We start from the raw sequence: 6986 nt of genomic DNA, 5'->3' as shown, positions 1-6986 counted from the left end.
CAAAGCCAACTTTTTACTGGTTCAGGTACGTGCTCGTCTCTGCAGCTAACCAATCAGAACCCCACTTCTTACCCCTGGGATTTGGTAAACGGAAGAGACCTCTCCTGTCCCGGGAGTAGGCGGGACTGGGGATGAGTGACAGTTCGACACTCCAATAGGCAGAGCCCTAGGACCTGCCCCCGTCTGGCTCAAGGGCTGAAAAGAGCGTTGATGCCGGCGGCCGCTGTGAGTCCTAGGAGGCGCTGGCTCCTCTACGGCGCGGAGGAGCGGCTGCTGCTGCTGGTGCCTCTTTGCAGGTGAGTGATTTTGTTTTAGAAAATTTTGCGAACGCTTCCATTTTTTAGTGATGTGATGTTTTATTTTTGGGTGCGGGGAAGGTCAATTTCTTTACTTCCCCCGGTTTAGTCGTTGGTGGGAGTCTGGTGCCCACTCCACCCCTCAAGCTGCGACCCTCACGTATCGCCCCGGTCCCCTTTCCCTTGTCCCTTTCTCAGAATGAGCCTCTCAGGCAGTCACAGTTCTGTTAGCTGAGAGGAAGAGCCCGCCTTGGTAGTGCTGTGCTTATGGCAAGAATAAATAGAAGTTGGTAGGAAGATAAACTCCTGTCTCCTGGACGTCTGAGGCACCGTGTGGCAGAGACTCCAATAGTAAGATCCCCTGGAAGGAAGCAGGGCGATGCCGCTGTCTTTAGGGCTCTGGCAGACCTGGCCCTATCATTTTGTGTAATAGACAGAAAAACTCGAATGGCATGAAAAGAGAAGGAGGTGAATAAGCATATATGCAGTGCTTTCATGTACCATTGTTATCCGGAGCCAAATCTTAAGTTCTTAGAACCACTAGAAATAAAAACGTAAGTGTATTTTCTTCTTTTCTAAGGGACGGGGGCTGGTATTACACTAGACAAGGTCAATGAAATGCATAATTGCAGTTAAGTTCTCAGTTAAGCTTTGAAAGATAGTTGGTTGTTAGCTAACTTATTATTATAACGCCCATTCCCCTACTGCCTCCCTTCCAAATTACGGAAGATCTTTAGCTTGCGAGTGGTACTAGAATGTTAGCTGACTACATGCAGACAGTTTCCAAGGTGGGGAAAAATCAAAAGCTAAATTTCACCTGTAGGTACTAAAGTGTTTTATAGTGAAAGCAGAACTCATGTCAATGTGTCTCTTATTTATTTTTTTTTGAGACGGAGTCTTGCTCTGTCGCCCAGGCTGGAGTGACTGCAATGCTTCGATCTTGTCTCACTGCAACCTCCTCCTCCCTGGTTCAAGCTATTCTCTTGCCTCAGCCTCCCAAGTAGTTGGGATTACAAGCATAGGCCACCACCTTGTAACTTCCATTCCCCCACTACTTCCCTTACAAATTATGGAAGATCCTTAGCTTGTGAGTGGTACTAGAATGTTAGCTGACTAAATTCAGACTTTTTCAAAGGAGGGGAAAATCGAAAGCTAAATTCACCTGTAGGTAGTAAAGTTTTTTTTATAGTGAAAGCAGAACTCATGTCAATTTATCTCTTATTTTTTTGTTTTTATTTTTTCGAGACGGAGTCTCGCTCTGTTGCCCAGGCTAGAGTGACTGCAGTGGCTCCATCTCAGCTCACTGCAACCTCTGCCTCCCTGGTTCAAGCGATTCTTCTGCCTCAGCCTCCCAAGTAGCTGGGATTACAAGCATAGGCCACTACGCCCAGTTATTTTTTGTATTTTTAGCAGAGACAGAGTTTCACCGTGTTGGCCACGTTGGTCTCGAACTCCCGACCTCAGGTGATCTGCCTGCCTTGGCCTCCCAAAGTGCTGGGATTACAGGTGTGAGTCACTGTGCCTGGCCTTGCCATTTATTTTAAAACTGCCTCCCATGAGTCCAGGGAATAGTTCTTTCTTAGCCATCTTGTATTCCAGTAGCACCTCATACACCTTAGATGCTCCCCAGTTGGTGGTGGTCTTTAGAGAAGCATAATTCAAACAATGTCATAGTGGAAGGAGCTCTGAGCTAGAAGTCAAGAACCTTGGCTTTAGTCCTGAAGCTGTTACGATTTGTGTGATCTTAAACAAATCATTTCAACTGGGACTCTTAATTTTTGCATTTTTTTTTTTTTTTTTGAGACAGGGTCTCGCTCTGTTGCCCAGGCTTTAGTGCAGTGGCATGATCTCTGCTCACTGCAATCTCCGCTTCTGCCTCCTGGGCTCAAGCAATCCTCCCACCTCAACTTTTGCATCTTTAGAAAGCAGATGTTGCATTAAATTATATCTGAGGTATAAACTCTGTATTAAAAATCTGTTTTAAAGTAAAAATGATGAGTACGTAAGCAGAATCTCATTGCAGTAAATTCGGTATCATCCATTAGCAAGTAAAAGTTCCCAGCTTCAAGGATATATTCTTGTCTTTTAATTTTTGTGGGTACATAGTAGGTATATATATTTTCAGGTTACATGAGATATTTCGACATAGGCATGCAATGCGTAATCACATCAGAGTAAATAGGGTAGCTGCCACCTTAAGCACTTATCCTTTGTGTTTCAGACAATCCAATTATACTCTTAGTTATTTTAAATTTATAATTAAATTATTTTTTACTATAGTGACCCTGTTGTGCTAGCAAATACTAGGTCTTATTTATCTTCCTATTTTTGTACCCATAACAAGGATATATTCTTTTGTGTTCATATTTAAACCAAACCAGATTATTGTAGAAAATTTGGAGCATACAGAAGTATGATGTGGCAGAAAATGTCACTTTTAATCCCGTCACTCAGAAGCAACCACTGTTAGTGTTTGGGTAGAGCTTTTAGTCTTTCTTCCTCTTTTGCCTTCTGTGGTTGGTTGAGATTAAGAGATATATTTTAAGTAATGACTGATGCATCTAAATTCACCTGACCTTCATCTTTGTGTGTCTGCTGCCTGGAGAACAGAGGTCACAAAAATGTTTGAACCAAATGGTTTCTTGAAACATCCTTGGTATGAAATCTGATACGAAAGATGTTTATATGGGTGGCAAGACAAAAGAGGACAAAAAGTATTACTTAATTACAAAACTCTTTTGGTGAAACTTGGCCACAAATATGGGGAAAACATACTTTATAAAATATAAATCAAATGTTAACCACTTCACTAAAGCATTTGGATTGCAGAATGTTAGTACTTGGTAAGCTTCTAAGACTGTATCTTCCCATCACCTTCTTACAGCCTCCTTCTACCACCTAATTAAGCATCTCTTCTCTAACTCCTCCCTTTGTTTTACTTTATTCCCAGCTTTTACTTTTGCTCATATCATCGACAAAGTAGGATTGCTTTAACAGGCCTGAGATCTGTGCCATTATTTATGAGTTGGTCAAAGTGTGCTCCATTCTGCCTCTCACTTTTTGGTAGAGTGCTTCACCTTAATCTCATTTCATCTTCCTAATAGCCCCCCTGAGAACATTAGTTTCATTATCCTTATCTTTATAGATACGGAACCTGAGGTGCAAAGAATTTAAAAAACTTTTTTAAGATCACATAGTAAGTAGCAGAGCTGGGCTCATATCTAGGTTATTTGACTTTAGATTTTTGGGATTTGGTGAAGCTACTACCCAGGGGAAGACAATGACCAGAGACAAGACAGAGGGGTCATGAGGGGGTGTTGTGGACAACAGTGATGGCTTGCAGGCTGGAAATGCAGCATGCCCTGAGCAAATGCACATCTTGTTACACATGTATATCTCTTCCCTGTGAGTAAGGGGTCCACCTGGTATGGTTTGTTATTCTTGTAACATGCAATCAGTAGGAAATATTAGTAGATGGAAGATTGGCGAATGAGAGGGTTTTAGTGTCTGGAAAACACCTGTGAGTGGTAACATTTGCTCCTGGTAAAAAGATATTCTTGTAACTGCAGGTACAGATGAAAAAGTTTCTACAACGCTTTAGGAAAAGTAATAGATCATGGAACACTTTTAGGTACAGTTGTGTTTGAACTTCTAATATTGAACTCTATTTGGGGAAAGGCACAGTTTGTTAAGGCATTAAAAGACATAAGAAACTGAGCCCTAGATTTCATTTCCCTTGAGAACTGATGCTTTTTAATTTGTTAGAGACATGGTTCTTTTTCTCTGTCCTCAAATAATAGCCAATAGATGGGCTCATTTTCTATGAAATTTGATTCCTAATGCAGTGGAATTGCATTAAAAGTTGCTCAAAGCCGGCCAGGAGCGGTGGCTCATGCCTGTAATCCCAGCATTTTGGGAGGCCGAGGTGGGTGGATCACGAGGTCAAGAGATCGAGACCATCCTGGTCAACAGGGAGAAACCCCGTCTCTACTAAAAATACAAAAATTAGCTGGGCATGGTGGCGCATGCCTGTAGTCCCAGCTACTCAGGAGGCTGAGGCAGGAGAATTGCTTGAACTCGGGAGGCGGAGGTTGCAGTGAGCCGAGATCGCGCCATTGCACTCCAGCCTGGGTAACAAGAGAAAAACTCCGTCTCCAAAAAAAAAAAAAAAAAAAAAAAAAGTTGCTGAAAGCCATACAGTAAGGATTTTGACCAAGGAAAATGTCATCTGAGCGTCTAGCGTAGCAATTGACTATTAAATATATTTAAATGTGAGGTTTGAATCTAAGTGATTCTGGTTCTATTTGTCTTACTGTATATTACTTCAGCATTACATTGCTGACCAAATTTCTTGCTCAAATTTTGGAAATACAAGAAAAACTAAATTTTTAAGTTGGACTTTACCCTGTAGTTTGCCCTACTTGTTCATGAGTTGTACCACTAGGGTCTTAGGCATTATCAATTTTCAAACGCTTGAGGAAGGGAGGAAGCAAAGTTTCAGGAGTGTTAGTTTGGAAGGCAAGATGAGCCTCAGTTTTGGGAGTACTTATAACAGAGGAGCCTCAGTTATGGGAGATATAGGATATGAAATTATATTTCACGTAATTTCATATGTGGAATTATATAGTTTAATGAAGAGCAGGAGTAGGAAGCAGCAGGAAGATGATCCTGCTACATTTGTTGAAAGTACTTAGGGATCTCAAAAATATTAGAGGAGTAACCTTAGTAAATGCTGTGCCTTGTAAGTACATCATTCCTCTGTCTGCTTTTTCTGTCTTGCCAAAAGAATGCTAACCTTGAATCATAATTTTGCATTTCAATTTTATGGTAGCATTTATGGAAAGAATATTACTTGCTTTATAGCTAACTTAGATGGAATTTCTATACATTTATAGTGAAAGGTCTTTGAAAGTTATAAGTCACCTGCAAAGTGTGTTCTTTGAATCATCGATTTGTTTATTGTAAGAGCAATTGCATAGCACCTACTCCTGAGCAAGCGTACATTCACCTGAAGTGTGAGACACTATGGGATAATTTATGAAGGTGTCTAATGGGGTAAAGTATGTCAAAATGATAGATGACATTTTTGAAGGAGATTAACAGGATGAATTCTATAGTTTTCCCCTACAGTTCTGTCTTGAACCCATTCCTAAATAATTCAGTTAAGCAAAAGTCAAGTACTCAGACTGATTTAAGTGTACACAGTATTGTCTTCTATGAGGGATAAAAACAATTATGAATGGGATTCCATTATTCAAGGTACTTGCTGTTCTGGCCAAGAATAAAATCTAGTGATTTCATAATGTTGGGATTATTCAATGACAGGATGCTTAAAGGTTAAAAATACTGATGTTGCTGGTTGTGGTGGCATGTGCCTGTAGTCCCAGCTACTCGGGAGGCTGAGGCTGGAGCATCGCTTGAGTCCATGAGTTCTGGGCTATAGTGCGCTATGCTGATCAGGTGTCCACAGTAAGTTTGGCATCAATGTGGTGACCTCCCAGGAGCGGGGGACCACCAGGTTGCCTAAGGAGGGGTGAACCAGCCCAGGTCAGAAATGCAGCAGGTCAAAAGTCCCGTGCTGATCACTAGTGGGATCGCGCCTGTGAATAGCCACTGCACTCCAGCCTGGGCAACATAGTGAAACCCTGTCTCTAAAAGAAAAAAAAAATGCTGATGTTGTTAGTAGTTCTGAGTGTGGAATCCATCCAGGCCAATATCAACATACTGAGGCCTTCTGGCCTACTGCCTTTTTTAAAATTTTGCATTTTAAATTATGGATGCATAATAGTTGTATATATTAATGGCTATATGTAATATTTTGATACAGGTATACAATATGTAATGTGGTCAAATCAGGGTAATTGAGGTATCTATTACCTCATGGATTTATCTACTTTTTGTGTTAGGAACATTCTAATTCCATTATTTTAGTTATTTTAAAAATATGAATTATTAACTATTATCAAACTATTGTGCGACTGAATACTAGATCTTATTCATTCTAACTATAGTGTTGTACCTGTTAACCATCCTCATTTTAACCCCACCCCTCTGCTTCTGTTACCCTTCCCTGCCTCTGGCAACCATAATTCTGCTATCTCCATACATTTAATTTTCAAAATTTTTAGCTCCCACATGTGAGTGAAAGCATGAAATTTGTTTTTCCATGTCTGGCTTATTTCACCTAACCTTATGCCCTCCAGTTCAATTCATGTTGTTCAATCCATGTTGTTGTGAATGACAACAGGATTTCATTCTTTTTCTGGCTGAGTAATATTCCACTGTATATATGTGCCAGATTTTCTTTATCCATTCATTTGTTGATGGGCACTTAGGTTGCTTCCATATCTTTGCTATTGTGAATAGTGCTGCAATAAACATAGTGTGGAGATTATCTCTTCAGTATACTTATTGTCTTTCTTTTGGATGTATACCCAGCTCTGGGCTTGCTGGATCTTGTGTCTACTACCTGTTTTTGAACAGCCCACAAACTATACATGGGTTTTACATGTAAAATGGTTGAAATAGGGCCGGACGCGGTGGCTCAAGCCTGTAATCCCAGCACTTTGGGAGGCCGAGGCAGGTGGATCATGAGGTCAAGAGATCGAGACCATCCTGGTCAACATGGTGAAACCCCATCTCTACTAAAAATACAAAAAATTAGCTGGGCATGGTGGTGCGTGCCTGTAA

General features: G+C 40.9%; 1 protein-coding gene across 1 annotated transcript in view; it reads left to right on the top strand.

Moving 5' to 3' along the window:
• The first annotated feature begins 150 nt into the window (after nt 1-150).
• BPGM (bisphosphoglycerate mutase) overlaps nt 151-6986 on the top strand; it is a 32137-nt gene continuing 25301 nt past the window's right edge. The window contains exon 1 of the mRNA XM_032275938.1: nt 151-296. The gene's annotated coding sequence lies outside the window, so the exon portion shown is untranslated. The remainder of the gene's footprint in view (nt 297-6986) is intronic.

Source organism: Sapajus apella, unplaced genomic scaffold (genome assembly GCF_009761245.1).
Source record: "Sapajus apella isolate SASKATOON/1434 unplaced genomic scaffold, GSC_monkey_1.0 scaffold7, whole genome shotgun sequence".
NCBI classification, from domain to species: Eukaryota; Metazoa; Chordata; class Mammalia; order Primates; family Cebidae; genus Sapajus; species Sapajus apella.
Note: the sequence above shows the minus strand (reverse complement) of the source record. Positions and strands in the feature narration are given on the sequence as shown.